This window comes from Hyla sarda, chromosome 2, assembly GCF_029499605.1.
Source record: "Hyla sarda isolate aHylSar1 chromosome 2, aHylSar1.hap1, whole genome shotgun sequence".
Taxonomy (NCBI): Eukaryota; Metazoa; Chordata; class Amphibia; order Anura; family Hylidae; genus Hyla; species Hyla sarda.
This window is the reverse complement of record NC_079190.1, coordinates 252,256,901-252,272,788: the sequence shown is the minus strand read 5'-3', so window position 1 is coordinate 252,272,788 and position 15,888 is coordinate 252,256,901. Positions and strand designations below refer to the sequence as shown.

The 15,888-nt window shown below is 44.1% G+C and overlaps 1 long non-coding RNA gene across 1 annotated transcript; it reads left to right on the top strand.

The window, feature by feature from the left end:
* Positions 1 to 483: 483 nt before the first annotated feature.
* LOC130355995 (uncharacterized) lies at positions 484 to 15,372 on the top strand. Its single transcript, XR_008888726.1, has 5 exons — positions 484 to 615; positions 1,788 to 1,857; positions 14,605 to 14,693; positions 14,833 to 14,938; positions 15,027 to 15,372. It is a non-coding gene; the product is annotated as an uncharacterized LOC130355995 (long non-coding RNA).
* The last annotated feature ends 516 nt before the right edge of the window (positions 15,373 to 15,888 follow it).

The following is a 15,888-nucleotide window of genomic DNA, read 5'->3' as shown; positions in this document are numbered from 1 at the left end:
CTTATTGTACATAAAGTTTATTCCATCCCATTCTAACAAATGTCACAATTTATTCCAGAATACCAGATAAGGATAAAACATTCCTGCCTGAAGAAAAGAAGAGAAAAGAGGGGACTTGAACCCTTTAAATATGTTAGAAGATTAAATGAGGTTCAGCTTAGAAGGGATTTTAGTAAGAAACTGACACGTGAAACTGAAAGTTACACAATCTGTTGGGGTAAATATGAAGATAGGAGCAACATGAGAAAATATTATTTTACTGAAAGAGTAGTAGGTGTTCGGTAAAAATTTCCAGCAGATGTGGCTGGTAAATCACCACACCAAGTGAATGTCAACAACAACATGCCTGAGGTACATCTTTATCCTAAGAGGAAATAATATAAGGTTAGACTAAATTGACCAAATTGTCTTTTTCTGCCAAAAAATCTTTCATGTTTCTATTTTTGTCCCACCTGGAACCTTTTCAATTTGTATCTTAGATACATTACATGCATCTTGTAGGAGAGATTTGTCAAAACTGATACAAAGGAAAAAAAGTGGATCAAAAGATGAACTGAAAAAGTATATTTCAGAATAGAATTTGTCATTAAGAAAAGAATTACTACACAGTCTAAGGTATTCCTTGTCCATTTATGTGTGAGGGGGCAATATGGTTCAGGGGCCCAGAATATTTCATATGTGGGGGAGGGGTATTTTATGTTCTACAGCTGACACACCCTTGCAGCTTCAGACATTGGGATTACTCAATTTTTGGCTGTATAAAGGGGTACTCCGGTGGAAAACATTTTTTTTTTAAACTGCTGCCAAATTACTTTTGCTGCTGTATGCTCCAGAGAACGTTGAGTAGTTATTTTCTGTCTGACCACAGTGCTCTCTGCTGACACCCCTGTCCATGTCAGGAACTGTCCAGAGCTGGATAGGTTGTCTATGGGGATTTGTTCCTGGACAGTTCCTGACATGGACAAAGGTGTCAGTAGAGAGCACTGTGGCCACACAGAAACACAATTAAAAAAGAAAAGAACTTCCTCTGTAGTATACAGCAGCTAATAAGTACTGTAAGGATTAAGATTTTTAAATAGAAGTAATTTACAAATCTGTTTACATTTCTGGCACCAGTTGATTTAAAAAAATGTTATTTTTCCACCAGAGTACCCCTTTAATCCATCAGATGCCATGGTCAATACCAACCTTGACCTCTAGTTAGTTTCACACAAGCATAATACCTTCAGTTCAGGTTATTTAACCTATGGTAAGCCTGGGTTCCCCAGTCCACCATGTTAATTATGTATTTACACATACAGTATCCTGTGCAAATTTGATCCGCAAGATTTGATGCGCAAGATTTCAATGTAAACTGAAAGACTAAACACAGCTTCAAATCCTGCGCATCAAATCTTGGCAGAATACTGTACATGTGAATAGACCCTCAGACTCCCATTCTTTCCAGGGTGTTATGGGTTATAGGAAAATCAAAACACACTACAATATAGACGTGTTATTGTGTTCATGTCCCCCAGTGGGACAAAAACATGTGGAAAAAAAAAAAAAAAATAAAAAAAAATAAAAAAAAATATATATATATATATATATATATATATATATTAAGACAGTAATACAGTTCAATGCAATACATTCTTGATCTGTGAGCTGTTTACAGAAAAAACAAACATAAATGTGGTCATTTTCCACCATGTTTAGCACAACATTTCTCTTTTGGAATTTTAATGTGATGCCTTACTTGTGACAACTTACCTATTGTTGCTATGCCTCTAATTTCCATCGGCTAGGCATTGATAAAGCAAAACTGTATCCTTTGAAGAGCAGCACGATTCTGTCACAGATGATGGCAAGATCAAGGTATTTCAGGGCATTTTTCATTCATAACTATCCAATTTCAATTATACATATGCCTGGGCTCATAAAGTCCTGAAATTAGACTTCATTATATATACAAGGTATTAAAGCGAGATACATGGAGTGGAGAAACTTGAAAGTGCCTCCGATTTTTTTTTTTATGTTATAAAAGTTTCCCATGCACATAATGGTGGTGGTGGGGGGAATTTATTAAGACCAGAGTTTCATGTGCCTGTGATGATACAAAGAAGCTTAGCTTACCCAGAAAATACATTTGCTGTATCTATGACTAGCTCTTGGCTCTTCTGTATTTCTGCTATTATTATGCCAGTATTCTGTAAATTCAGTGGAGCATAGGGCACCCTATCCCTCCTGCTAAGCCCTGCCCATTTTTTACACTATATGGCATATCAAGTATAAACGTTAAGTCACATCTTTTTACTAGAAAACTGCCATACAAAGAGGGAAAAATAACTCTCAGTGGGGAAGGGATAGTCAAAACGTGGTTTGTTTGGAGCCATTTCTCAGTTTGTCTATGCCTGTTCCATTTTTCCGTGCACCACACTTTCCAAGTGGCAGATGGAATTTTGAAAATGCGTGACTGCTTCCATGGTGGTGTAATTTGCACCAAAAATGGCTTTAAATTATGCCACAAATTATACCACACCATAATCCAAGCCAAGTTTGTGCAGAGAAGTGCAAAATCTGATTACTATACCTGTCTTATTTTTCTATCAATATAGCTTAATAAGAATTTTTTATTCTTTTGACATTTTGGGTACATATGACTTATTTTTCTTGTAAGGACAGTAAAAAACATATATTCTCCAGCATGTGAGATATATACAGCGCTCGCAGCGTTCTCTCATTCGCAGCGCCCCGGTCAGACCTGCTGACCGGGTGCGCTGCGATATTACTCCCAGCAGGGATGCGATTCGCGATGCGGGACGCGCCCGCTCGCGATGCGCATCTCGGCTCCCGTACCTGACCCGTTCCCCGTCTGTGTTGTCCCGGCGCGCGCGCGCGCCGGGTCTCTGCCATTTAAAGGGCCGCTGCGCCACTGATTGGCGCAGCAGGCCTAATCAGTATTCTCACCTGTGCACTCCCTACTTATACCTCACTTCCCCTGCACTCCCTCGCCGGATCTTGTTGCCATTGTGCCAGTGAAAGCGTTCCCTTGTGTGTTCCTAGCCTGTGTTCCAGACCTCCTGCCGTTGCCCCTGACTACGATCCTTGCTGCCTGCCCTGACCTTCTGCTACGTCCGACCTTGCTCTTGTCTACTCCCTTGTACCGCGCCTATCTTCAGCAGTCAGAGAGGTTGAGCCGTTGCTGGTGGATACGACCTGGTTGCTACCGCCGCTGCAAGACCATCCCGCTTTGCGGCGGGCTCTGGTGAATACCAGTAGCAACTTAGAACCGGTCCACCAGCACGGTCCACGCCAATCCCTCTCTGGCACAGAGGATCCACCTCCAGCCAGCCGAATCGTGACAGTAGATCCGGCCATGGATCCCGCTGAAGTCCCACTGCCAGTTGTCGCCGACCTCACCACGGTGGTCGCCCAGCAGTCGCAACAGATAGCGCAACAAGGTCACCAGCTGTCTCAACTGACCGTGATGCTACAGCAGCTATTACCACAGCTCCAGCAACAATCTCCTCCGCCAGCTCCTGCACCTCCTCCGCAGCAAGTGGCCGCTTCCGGCTTACGATTATCCTTGCCGGATAAATTTGATGGGGACTCTAAGTTTTGCCGTGGCTTTCTTAAGCAATGTTCCCTGCACTTGGAGATGATGTCGGACCAGTTTCCAACTGAAAGGTCTAAGGTGGCTTTCGTAGTCAGCCTTCTGTCTGGGAAAGCTCTGTCATGGGCCACACCGCTCTGGGACCGCAATGACCCCGTCACTGCCTCTGTACACTCCTTCTTCACGGAGATCCGAAGTGTCTTTGAGGAACCTGCCCGAGCCTCTTCTGCTGAGACTGCCCTGCTGAACCTGGTCCAGGGTAATTCTTCTGTTGGCGAGTACGCCATCCAATTCCGTACTCTTGCCTCCGAATTATCCTGGAATAATGAGGCCCTCTGCGCGACCTTTAAAAAAGGCCTATCCAGCAACATTAAAGATGTGCTGGCCGCACGAGAAATTCCTGCTAACCTGCATGAACTTATTCATCTTGCCACCCGCATTGACATGCGTTTTTCCGAAAGGCGTCAGGAGCTCCGCCAGGATATGGACTTTGTTCGCACGAGGCGGTTTCTCTCCCCGGCTCCTCTCTCCTCTGGTCCTCTGCAATCCGTTCCTGTGCCTCCCGCCGTGGAGGCTATGCAAGTTGACCGGTCTCGCTTGACACCTCAAGAGAGGAAACGACGCCGCATGGAGAACCTATGCCTGTACTGTGCCGGTACCGAACACTTCTTGAAAGATTGTCCTATCCGTCCTCCCCGCCTGGAAAGACGTATGCTGACTCCGCACAAAGATGAGACAGTTCTTGATGTCTACTCTGCTTCTCCACGCCTTACTGTGCCTGTGCGGATATCTTCCTCTACCTTCTCCTTCTCTGCTACGGCCTTCTTGGATTCCGGATCTGCAGGAAATGTTATTTTGGCCTCTCTCATCAACAGGTTCAACATCCCGGTGACCAGTCTCGCCAGACCCCTCTACATCAATTCTGTTAACAATGAAAGATTGGACTGTACCGTGCGTTACCGCACGGAACCTATCCTAATGTGCATCGGACCTCATCACGAAAAAATTGAATTTTTGGTCCTCTCCAACTGCACTTCTGAAATTCTTCTTGGATTACCGTGGCTTCAACGCCATTCCCCAACCCTTGATTGGTCCACAGGAGAAATCAAGAACTGGGGTACTTCTTGTCACAAGGACTGTCTTAAATCGGTGCCCAGTACTCCTTGCCGTGACCCTGTGGTTCCCCCTGTATCCGGTCTTCCTAAGGCTTATATGGACTATTCTGACGTTTTTTGCAAAAAGCAAGCTGAGACTTTGCCTCCTCACAGGCCTTATGACTGTCCTATTGACCTCCTCCCGGGTACTACCCCACCCCGGGGCAGAATCTATCCTCTGTCTGCTCCAGAGACTCTTGCCATGTTGGAGTACATCCAGGAGAATTTAAAAAAGGGGTTTAACCGCAAGTCCTCCTCTCCTGCCGGAGCTGGATTTTTTTTTGTGTCCAAAAAAGATGGCTCCCTACGTCCTTGTATTGATTACCGCGGACTTAATAAAATCACGGTAAAAAACCGCTACCCCTTACCTCTTATCTCGGAACTCTTTGATCGCTTACAAGGTGCCCACATCTTTACCAAACTGGACTTAAGAGGTGCTTATAATCTCATCCGCATCAGGGAGGGGGACGAATGGAAGACCGCATTTAACACCAGAGATGGACACTTTGAGTATCTGGTCATGCCCTTTGGCCTATGCAACGCCCCTGCCGTCTTCCAAGACTTTGTTAATGAAATTTTTCGTGATCTCCTATATTCCTGTGTTGTGGTTTATCTGGACGATATTCAGATTTTTTCTGCCAACTTAGAAGAACACCGCCAGCATGTCCGCATGGTTCTTCAGAGACTTCGTGACAATCAACTTTATGCCAAAATGGAGAAATGTCTCTTTGAATGTCAATCTCTTCCTTTCCTAGGATACTTGGTCTCTGGCCAGGGACTACAAATGGACCCAGATAAACTCTCTGCCGTCTTAGATTGGCCACGCCCCTCCGGACTCCGTGCTATCCAACGTTTTTTGGGGTTCGCCAATTATTACAGACAGTTTATTCCACACTTTTCCACTATTGTGGCTCCTATCGTGGCTTTAACCAAGAAAAATGCCAATCCCAAGTCCTGGTCCCCCCAAGCGGAAGACGCATTTAAACATCTCAAGTCTGCCTTTTCTTCCGCTCCCGTGCTCTCCAGACCTGACCCATCTAAACCCTTCCTATTGGAGGTAGATGCCTCCTCAGTGGGAGCTGGAGCTGTCCTTCTACAAAAAAATTCTTCCGGGCATGCTGTGACTTGTGTTTTTTTTTTCTAGGACCTTCTCCCCGGCGGAGAGAAACTATTCCATCGGGGATCGAGAACTACTGGCCATTAAATTGGCGCTTGAGGAATGGAGGCACCTGCTGGAGGGATCAAAATTTCCAGTTATCATATACACTGATCACAAGAATCTCTCCTACCTCCAGTCTGCCCAACGACTGAATCCTCGCCAGGCTAGGTGGTCGTTGTTCTTTGCCCGTTTTAACTTTGAAATCCATTTTCGCCCTGCTGACAAGAACATTAGGGCCGATGCCCTCTCTCGTTCTTCTGATGCCTCTGAAGTAGAGGTCTCTCCGCAACACATCATTCCTCCGGACTGTCTGATCTCCACTTCTCCAGCTTCCATCAGGCAAACTCCTCCAGCGAAGACCTTCGTTTCTCCACGCCAGCGTATCGGGATTCTCAAATGGGGACACTCCTCCCACCTCGCAGGCCATGTGGGCATCAAAAAATCCTTGCAACTCATCTCTCGATTTTATTGGTGGCCGACTCTGGAGACTGATGTTATTGATTTCGTGCGGTCCTGTACTGTCTGTGCCCGGGATAAGACTCCTCGCCAGAAGCCTGCTGGTCTCCTTCATCCTCTGCCTGTTCCTGAACAGCCTTGGTCACAGATTGGTATGGACTTTATTACGGACTTGCCCTCATCCCGTGGCAACACAGTTGTTTGGGTGGTCGTTGATCGATTTTCCAAGATGGCACATTTTATTCCTCTTCCTGGTCTTCCTTCAGCGCCTCAGTTGGCAAAGCAATTTTTTATACACATTTTTCACCTTCACGGTTTGCCCACGCATATCGTCTCAGATAGAGGCGTCCAATTCGTGTCTAAATTCTGGAGGGCCCTCTGTAAACAGCTCAAGATCAAATTAAACTTCTCTTCTTCTTATCATCCCCAATCCAATGGGCAAGTAGAAAGAGTTAATCAGGTCCTGGGTGACTATTTACGGCATTTTGTTTCCTCCCGCCAGGATGACTGGGCAGATCTTCTACCATGGGCCGAATTCTCATACAACTTCAGAGTCTCCGAATCTTCTGCTAAATCCCCATTTTTCGTTGTGTACGGACGTCACCCTCTTCCTCCCCTCCCTACTCCCTTGCCCTCTGGTTTGCCCGCTGTGGATGAAGTGACTCGTGATCTTTCCACCATATGGAAAGAGACCCAAAATTCTCTTTTACAGGCTTCATCCCGGATGAAAAGATTTGCTGATAAAAAAAGAAGAACTCCCCCCATTTTTGCTCCCGGAGACAAGGTATGGCTCTCCGCTAAATATGTCCGCTTTCGTGTCCCCAGTTACAAACTGGGACCACGCTATCTTGGTCCTTTCAAAATCAAGTGCCAGATCAACCCTGTCTCTTACAAACTCCTTCTTCCTCCTTCTCTCCGTATTCCCAATGCCTTCCATGTCTCTCTCCTTAAACCACTCATCCTTAACCGCTTCTCTCCCAAAGTTGTTTCTCCCACTCCAGTTTCCGGATCTTCTGACGTCTTTTCTGTGAAGGAGATTCTAGCATCCAAAACGGTCAGAGGTAAAAGATTATTCTTGGTCGACTGGGAGAATTGCGGCCCTGAGGAGAGATCCTGGGAACCTGAGGACAACATCCTGGACAAAAGTCTTATCCTCAGGTTCTCAGGCTCCAAAAAGAGGGGGAGACCCAAGGGGGGGGGGGGTACTGTTACGCCGAGCGCTCCGGGTCCCTGCTCCTCCCCGGAGCGCTCACAGCGTTCTCTCATTCGCAGCGCCCCGGTCAGACCTGCTGACCGGGTGCGCTGCGATATTACTCCCAGCCGGGATGCGATTCGTGATGCGGGACGCGCCCGCTCGCGATGCGCATCTCGGCTCCCGTACCTGACCCGTTCCCCGTCTGTGTTGTCCCGGCGCGCGCGGCCCCGCTCCTTAGGGCGCGCGCGCGCCGGGTCTCTGCCATTTAAAGGGCCGCTGCGCCACTGATTGGCGCAGCAGGCCTAATCAGTATTCTCACCTGTGCACTCCCTACTTATACCTCACTTCCCCTGCACTCCCTCGCCGGATCTTGTTGCCATTGTGCCAGTGAAAGCGTTCCCTTGTGTGTTCCTAGCCTGTGTTCCAGACCTCCTGCCGTTGCCCCTGACTACGATCCTTGCTGCCTGCCCTGACCTTCTGCTACGTCCGACCTTGCTCTTGTCTACTCCCTTGTACCGCGCCTATCTTCAGCAGTCAGAGAGGTTGAGCCATTGCTGGTGGATACGACCTGGTTGCTACCGCCGCTGCAAGACCATCCCGCTTTGCGGCGGGCTCTGGTGAATACCAGTAGCAACTTAGAACCGGTCCACCAGCACGGTCCACGCCAATCCCTCTCTGGCACAGAGGATCCACCTCCAGCCAGCCGAATCGTGACATATATATATATATCTTTTTTCCATAAGCGGTCCTGTCATGTAAGTGCTGATTGGATGACAAAAAGAGCTAGCACCCTCTTTCTCCCCTAAGCTTCTTATACTGTATCATATGTCTCAGGCAGAGTCAAACTGGGACAGTCACTGGTAGAGAAAGATGTTGGTGTACTTGTAGATCATAGACTTCAGAACAGCATGCAATGTCAAGCTTCTAAGGCTAGCAGAATATGCTCATGGATTATAAGAATATGCTCACACGGAGGAATTGGAGAGGAATTGAATTAAATTTCGCTTACCTATTCCGCTCCAAATCAGGCAACAATGAAAGTTCCATTGACTAGAATGGACATTCCTTTGCCCTGTTAACACTGAGGAATTTCTTTCAGTAGAATTCCGACGCTGAATTCTATTTCGCCTGAAGATAGAATATGAGCTACAAATATAGCAGTCCAGTTGGAGAAACAACTTAAACACCAGGAAAATAAAATGTGTAAAACTCCTACGACCTATGACCACCACTTTAAAAAGAATAGTTTGTATACGTAATAAATTAAAAGATGTGACAGTTCACCACATAGAGAAATTGCTATCTTATACTAGGCATAAATACTATGCAGATGCTAACAAGGCCCATACCCTCCTAGCAGCTCAGCTACATTCCCGTTCCGCACAATCTAGCCCTTTTGCATTGAAAAACAAAAAGGGTCCTTTAATTTATGACCCAAGCCAAATGGGCAAACTTTCCCAAGACTATTATATGAGCCTTTATAACCTACCATATAATACATCTGCTGATGATTCAAGGGATAGGAAGACCCAGATATATGACTACTTGAAAGCATGTCATTTCCCCACAATTTCCCCTTCAGATCTCCAAAAATTGAACTCACCTATTTCGATAGATGAAATACAGTAAACACTAAAGCATATGCCGAATGGGGAATCTCCAGGACCTGTTGGTCTGACTTATTTATATTATAAGTTGTTTTCAAATATTTTAATCCCACACCTACACAGTCTATTTAATTATTTTCTATGCGATACACCCATTCCAACCACTATGTTACTTTCATATCTCACAGTAATTCCGAAACCCTGTAAAGATCCGGCTGATTATGGTAGCTATAGACTGATAGCAACTGCTCAACTAGCTAATATGCTATGTACAGTTTTACCGATTATGATTCATAAGGATCAAGTCGGTTTCGTTCAACATAGGCAGGCTGGAGATGGTACAAGGCAAAACATAGACCTTATCGCTATCCTAAATAAGACCAAGAAGTCTGGAATCTTTTTGAGCCTAGACGGTGAAAAGGCTTTTAAAATGCTAAATTGGTCTTTTCTCTTTGCAACATTAAAAAGTTATGGTATTTCTGGTCCGTTTGCCACTGCCGTGTCCAGCCTTTATACTACTCCTACAGCTCAAGTCAGATTGCCCCGCGCAACTTCCCAAAAGTTTACTATGTGAAATGGAACCCGTCAGGGCTGCCCCTTATCCCCACTCCTTTTTATTTTATGTATAGAACCCCTTGCCACACATATTAGGAATAACCCAGACATACAGATAAATATGAGAATATTCAAGATATCACTGTTTGCCGATTATGTCCTCCTCTCTATTTGTAATCTCTAAACTTCTCTGCCTATCTCCACTGTGCCCTTAACTATTACGGAAAACTTTCTGGCTATAAAATAAACCCAAGTAAGACTGAGGCCCTACCGGTCAATATTTTTGATACTGACCTTGTTGTTGAAAAAGCATTTTCCTTACAAATGGCAAGACACTGCCTTGAGGTATTTGGGAATTCGCCTTACTTTGTCTAATTCCTATGTTAATTAATACCAAGTAATCCCGTAAAAAACACAAATCTAGATTCACATTTGCGTTTGACAACAGCCCAATGAATAACCTCATCAGGGATGTGGTCTGATGCAACTGGTATATCCTAGAACAGGATGAAGACTTAAGAGAACTAGTAACAGTGCCACCCATCTTTACCCATCATAGGGACCACACAATAGGAACACTGCTAAAATCTCTGAATAATAAAAAGCAAAAGAAGTCGAATTCAGGTTGGCTCAACAAAGCAGCCCTCGTAGGAAACTATAGGTGCGGGAATTTCACCCTGTGTTCTTAACTATTGTCTGTAAAAATATTTGGTTGAGTGGTCATTATTTCACAATCAATCAATTCATCAATTGTAAAATTCCCTACGTAGTTTATGCCCTGGTTTGTCCATGAGGCATGTTCCACTTAGACAAAACCAAACGGCAAATGATAGTGAGGATTAAAGAGCATTTACGCTCCCTAAGAACAGGGATAGGAGCCACCCGCTTTATAAATCACATGAACATACATCATGCTTCTGATGGATCCTGCCTAAGGTTTCTAGGGACAGGAAGGGTGGACACCTCACCAGCAGGGGGAGATTGCCACCAATGTCTATTACAGAAAGGGTTACTATGGATTAATTCGTCTAAATGCCACTGGGCCATTGGGACTGAATGACAAAAATGAATTTAGAGCATTCTTAAAACGGAACAAGCAAGATCTATATATGTATTTACCACAGGCTGCAGATCGTTCCCTGTTTGTAATTGTTTAGTATGTCTGAAGATGACGTAACACCCTCTCTCTTATCCATTCATTCATAGAAACAGTTTATTTAAAGGGGTATTCCAGGAATATTTTTGTTTGCCTATGCTACAGGGGTTGTAAAGTCAGTGTAGTTCATAATATAGTGTCTATAGCTGTGTGTGACGGTTTTCTCACAATTCTTATGTGATTTTCACCCCACTATTTATTTTTAACAGCATACAAAATGACGGTTGTCGCAGATTTTTCCCAGCTTGCAATGCGGCCGAGACCTGACTCACTAGTCAGCTGATGACAGGGAGCCTGTCTGCTTCAATGGGTGGAGGGATCGCTTGGTGGTAGAGAGATCAATCTGCAACTAATGCAACAGCTGTAGGCACCCTGATTGAAAACCACAGGTTTGCAGCTCATTTATGTTTCAATGGGTGGGGTGGCTGATGTGTGGAAGGGAGGAAAATGGAATTGTGGAATTTGTAGTCAAAAAAAGAAAAGTCAAACAGGAAATACTAGCTCACAAAAAGCTAGCCACAGTGTCATGGTAATCTCATGACATGGCCATTTATCCCCAAGACAAGCACAGAGCCTTCCTAAGCATGTCCATTACTGTCTGCCAGGTACGTGCTAAAATCACCTTATGGTGGATAGCCCCTTTAAGCAGAACAGAGCGATGCTAGCAAGGGCTTGCGAAAGCGCCAGGTCAGTGCGAAACACTGTCACCTGGTGTCCAGCAATTTCCCCTGCCTTGAAACAACTGCCACCTGTTGATGCCATCCTGATTGAGCCAGATGAACCAGGACACAGTGGACGTTCACACGACTGCAGTACTGAAGAGGGGAGTGCTCCGTTCTCTTTCTCTGAACACTGATGAAGATAGAATATTAATCCACGAGTAAAAGCCCATTGAAGTCTGCACAAATTCCATGCAAATTCCACACAATTTCAACGTGAATTCTGCATAAAATGAACTAAAAATGGACTGAAATTATTCCTCTTCAATTCTGCTCCAATTCCTCAGTGTGAACATACCCTAAGAGACATAGACTCACGGGACAGGGATATAATATTACCACTTTTTAGTGTGTTCCCACATTTAGGATCTTCTGCATATTTTGGCAAATTTTTTCTGCTGCAGATTTTGCTAACCATTAAAGGGGTATTCCGGTGGTTAAGATTTTTGGCTATTTTGCATCTTCTTTTAATGTTCCTGTTTTTTGCAATTGAAATGCATTATATGTTTGTGTATCATGTGTCTTTTTTTCTTACCTGTGGGCCAGGAAGTTCTGTAGTTCTGTGTTGGATCTCTTACTGTTGTCCACATGTTAGGATTGGGCTGTGGACAAGATGTCATAGCTTTTTTTCCCTCTGTTCTTTCAGAACTGCATGAGAGATATAAACCACGCCCCCTCATTTCCCCCTACTGGAGGATGCAGGTGTGCATGAGAGCAAGAAGCTCCTACACAGCTCCTCACCTCCCCTACCCCTGCTCGGTCTTCTGAGGAAGCAAGTCTGCACTGAAAGAAGACAGGGAAGATGAGAGTGTTATGTGAAGGGGAGGATAACAAAGTGCAGAGCTGGGGATGTATAAACGGCATGGGAATAAATCTCGGACTGGGGATGATTTTTGTGTGTGAAGGAGGGGGACGACGACTCCTGAATGACACATGCTGGGAGTTGTAGTCCCTGTTATGTGTGTATGCTAGTGTTTACACACCAGTGTGCCTCCAGCTGTTGCAAAACTACAACTCCCAGCATTCCCTGACAGTCTTTGGGCATGCTGGGAGTTGTAGTCTTGCAACAGCTGGAGGCACACTGATTGGGAAACTCTAGCCTAGCCTATTCAGTATATTACAAACAAAGTGCATTGTTTCCCAACAGGGTGTCTTCAGCTGTATCAAAACTACAACTCCCAGCAGCTTTTGGCTGTCCAGGCATGCTGGTAGTAGTAGTTTTGCAACACCTGGAGGCACAATGGTTGGGAAACACTGGTGTATGCCTTATAGAGGTGTGGTGAACTACAACCCCCAGGAGACTACAGAGGTAACATGCTGGTGTTATACCACAGACTGAAGACTCCTGAAGACACATGCTGGGAGCTGTAGTCCCTTTTGTGTGTGTATGACAGTGTATCTCAACCAAGGCTGATTATATTAGTGTGCTGTGTATAATAGGGCCGACCCGGGAAAATAGTAGGGTGGGTAAAGGGCGGAACAAACCAGCAAGGCATGTGGCATGCTGGGATTTGTAGTTTTCAGAACAGCAAGAAACAGGAAATAGAAGCAAAGATAGGAAAACAAAGTGGGGGATAAAAAGACAACAAAGAACGGAAATAGAGTAGCCGAAACAACAAGAATAGAAATGAAACAAAACAAATAGGATAAGCCAAAAATGGAAAAACAAGTTGACCACCGGAGTACCCCTTTAACTTCAATAGGTAGCAAAATCAGCTGCAGAAAGTATGCAGCAAAATATGTAGCAGATCCTGTATGTGCAAATGTACCTTAAGGCTGCGTACACACAAGTGGATGGGATTTTAAACTCACAGCGAGCTTACTGCTGCGAGCTTGAATGGGGATGGGCCGCAGCGTTTTCAGCAGCAGAGTTTTCACTGTGGCAAATCCTTCACAGTCCCTATTGACTTCAATGGGGCCTGCGTCGGATGTTTTGCAGAGGAAATTCCACTGCCAAAAATTTGCTGCGGAGAGCTTCATAAAAAGGATGTCCTGGAGCTGGAAATGTACAGAGGTGAGCAACTAAACTAATAAGAGGCTTGGAAAATCTTAGTTATGAGGAAAGATACAAATAATATGATTTGTTTAGTCTTGAGAAGAGATGAGGGGAGGTAGGATCAACTCATCTATAATCTATTATCTATAAGTAAACGGCCCATACAAAAATATGGGGAAAACCTGTATCTGCTAAACTGCCTCAAAAGATAAGGGGACACTCGCTTCTACTGGAGAGCAAAAAAGAGTTTAGGCTGTGTACACACAGGGGAATGTCCTCACAGAGAATCTTCATGCGGACATTCCCCATGAATGTGGAGTGCCAGCATATCATGCGTTCATCATTCCATGCGTTGTCTGCAGAAAGATTAGGCCTGCATGTGTATGAATTTGAATTTCTTCCCCACATGTTTCCGGTGTGGAAATTCTGCTATGTGAAATGTGCCGCAGAATCCCATTGAAATCCCTCATTTGAACATAGCCTTAGTCTCCAGGAACGACAATTCTTCTTTACTATAAGAACTACAGTATGAATTTATGAAACAGTGTACCTCAGGAACTGATCACAGTGAATGTTGAAGACTTGAAAACAGGCTTAGATACATTCTTAGAGCAAAATATCATTAAAGGGGTATTCCAGGCAAAAACTTTTTTTTATATATCAACTGGCTCCGGAAAGTTAAACAGATTTGTAAATTACTTCTATTAAAAAAATCTTAATCCTTCCAATAGTTATTAGCTTCTGAAGTTTTCTGTCTAACTGTTAAATGATGATCATTTACAAATCTGTTTAACTTTCCGGAGCCAGTTGATATATAAAAAAAAGTTTTGGCCTGGAATACCCCTTTAATGCATATGCTGAAAAACAGAATCACATCCCCTCTCAATTATTCAGCCATATTCTTTCCCCTAACCTCCTTGGTTAAACTTGATGTACGGACTTGACGGTCTTTATTCAACCATACAATGTAACTATGTAACTAGTTGCTTAGTAACAGTTCTGATTCCTGTAGGTAAATATATCCTCCATGATACATCTGTTGACTGCTGCACATTGGGAGGCTGCAGCATACGTTTACAGAGGGCTGTTTATTTATACTGCGTGAGTAGACTTTATTGCTGCAGTTACTGTCACATTTGTGTTTACCATGTTTCAGAACATATTTGCTATGCATAAATTAAATGGAAATCACCGCTGAATAGTTTCACATGACTATGAAACACCATTCTAAATTTGCTAGATGAAAGAAGAGCTAGATGAAGAAGCACACACCTTCAGGCAAACTGAACCTACATCGCCTGCTGACTACAATATAAAGGGCAGAGCCATGGTCAAGATAAAAGGAAGTAAGTAGATCGAAGCCTAGAATTACTGGACTTTACAAATCAATACTGCATCAAGATAACTGACATTTCTGCTGCTCTTCTCTTCCAGGCTCAGTTAGGTGCAGAATAGCTGGCCTACCAACTCTGATCATTTCTTTCTGCATCATAAGATGAAGAAAAGCAATGGACCCCCAGAGACGTTGCCCATGATAGAGTTGGGAAACAGGATTGGTGGGAGGTAATGACAAAGCTATGGAGAGGTCAACAGGTTACTTAATCATAGGCCAAACCTTTTCATTCTTTAGATCTGATTGTTTTGGCTTGTAGTATTTTCAGGGAATCCAGCATAGCGTGAAATATGTCAAGGAGAGAAAAAAGGCACAATTTTATATGTGAAGTATCCATTAAATTAGGAGACAACAGATGTCTAGTATTGTCTCACATTGTGCTCTCAAACAATCACCCTTCCTTCATTTCTTGTGATTTGTAATATACTGAATGAGCTCTAAAAAAGGGTTAAACATGTAAAAGTTCTTTACACTTCAAATACCCTTTTTCAGATATTTGTTGCTTGTATTGTATTACTGTATGATCACTTTCTTTAGCAATTACTACAGCAGCAAGAAAGGTACCAAAGGTTTTTATGGGGTGGACCTACCATAACTTGATAACTTATGGCCTTACCAAACCTTATATGGCAGAGAAATTTAAATGGCAAAAGAACTGCTGAGCCCACCAGAGAGCAGGGCCCAGGTGCACCTACTAACTCTGCATCCGCTATAACAACAACCCCACTTGAATGGCTGGGTAGAGAAACTGTCTAAGAAGCTTCTGCCCTTTTGTTCTCTGGAACAGATGGGTCAGAAAGGTCAAACCTTTATTGATTGTGTTATGGCATATCCCAATGATATGGCATCATTTATCTTAAGAATATGACATCATTAAGCTTACGTCACATGCAGTATTTTAGT